Genomic DNA, 1523 nt, shown 5'->3' with positions numbered 1-1523 from the left:
GACAGACGTTTGGTAGTTTATGAAGTTTATAAGTTTCTTTTTGGTTAAATAAAAAGGGAAATTTATGAATTAAAACACTGTGTGTAATCAACATCAAGTAGTAATCTTAGGGGCCATTTACCAAATGCTTACTCGGGTAAGTGCTTATCAAGTCACATTCTCTTACCGGATGAATATGACAAGGATCAAGAATCTTACTTGGTAAGAGCGAACGCACGAACCGAGAGTCTTACCGGTAAGTGATGACGACGGCTCTTACCACGGTCAGCGCTTACCGGATAAATTGTTACATACGATGTCGTTTTGGTAGACTAAAAATCTTGCCCGATAAATAAGATATAGAGTTGAATTTTACCGTTAAACGCTTACCGGGTAAGTGTTTAGGTAAACGCCCCTTAGTTTATGCTATCAAATGAACATCATACTTTGATTCAGTTAGGTGTTCACATAAAAGAAACAGCAACCATAAGCCTCTACCCTCATCACTCAAGTTTTGAAATGTTCATTTCCTACTTATTCATAACTACACACACACACAGCCAAAGGTGAAACAGCAATCGTTCTACTCTTTTAGGGTAGATGATGGTTTTGATCGAGATTTACTGGGTTTATGTTTTCGTAAGTTAAATAGATCGTACACCCTACTTCCGAGTAAAATCTATAGGGTCAACTGGTTTGGTTTGGCTATGTTTTCATAAGTTCACATAGAGCTCAGGCTAGGGGTCTTCATGTAAACTGCAGCTCACCTACTCTTTAAGGTAGATGATAGTTTTGTGTGAATCTCACTCCCACCTTACTTTTGAGTGAGATTTACTTTGCATTGTTTTCCTATGTTCAGACAACAACCTATAAGTTACATCACTTGGACCTGGTATGCGTAGACTCAGCTAAATTATACATGTACTGGTGTTGGAGATTTGGAGTCAAATTTGTAGGTGGTGGCAATTGGATATTCCGGTGTTTAATTCTTATGCGGGTTGGATTGCTTGGCTCTCTAATTTGCGGTTGAAGAATGGTAAGAAATTGTGCCTAGAGGCATTTATTGTCACTCTGTTTAGCTATATCTGGTCGTTCCGGAATGCGACCATCTTTGGCAAGTGCAAGCAAAAGAAGGCGGGCTATCTTTGACGGGTTTATGACTCAGCCATATTTTTGGGTCTCTAATAGGAGTAGCAAATTGAAGATTAATTGGGTGGGTTGGCTTCAAAACCCCGTCCCGGCTATTTCTTGTATGTAATCTTCTTGTTCTTGCGTCTTGCTAGCATTTTAATAAATTTTCTTGTCGTTCTAAACAACTTCATTTTAAATATAAAAAATTTAAAATATAATTTGGATAATTATTTAATTCTAACAAAACACTTAATTATTATTTTAAAAATAAAATTATGTTATTAGACCTAAAATAAGTTACTTGTTATTAAACTTAAATAAATTAAATTATAAGAAAAACTTGAAATAAACAATTATATAAAGAATTTTTTAAATTGTTAATTTGATATTAAAATCAATATACTTTTTCAAAT

Source organism: Cynara cardunculus, assembly GCF_001531365.2.
Source record: "Cynara cardunculus var. scolymus isolate 2C chromosome LG 2, CcrdV1, whole genome shotgun sequence".
Classification (NCBI taxonomy): domain Eukaryota; kingdom Viridiplantae; phylum Streptophyta; class Magnoliopsida; order Asterales; family Asteraceae; genus Cynara; species Cynara cardunculus.
This window is presented reverse-complemented; position numbering follows the sequence as displayed.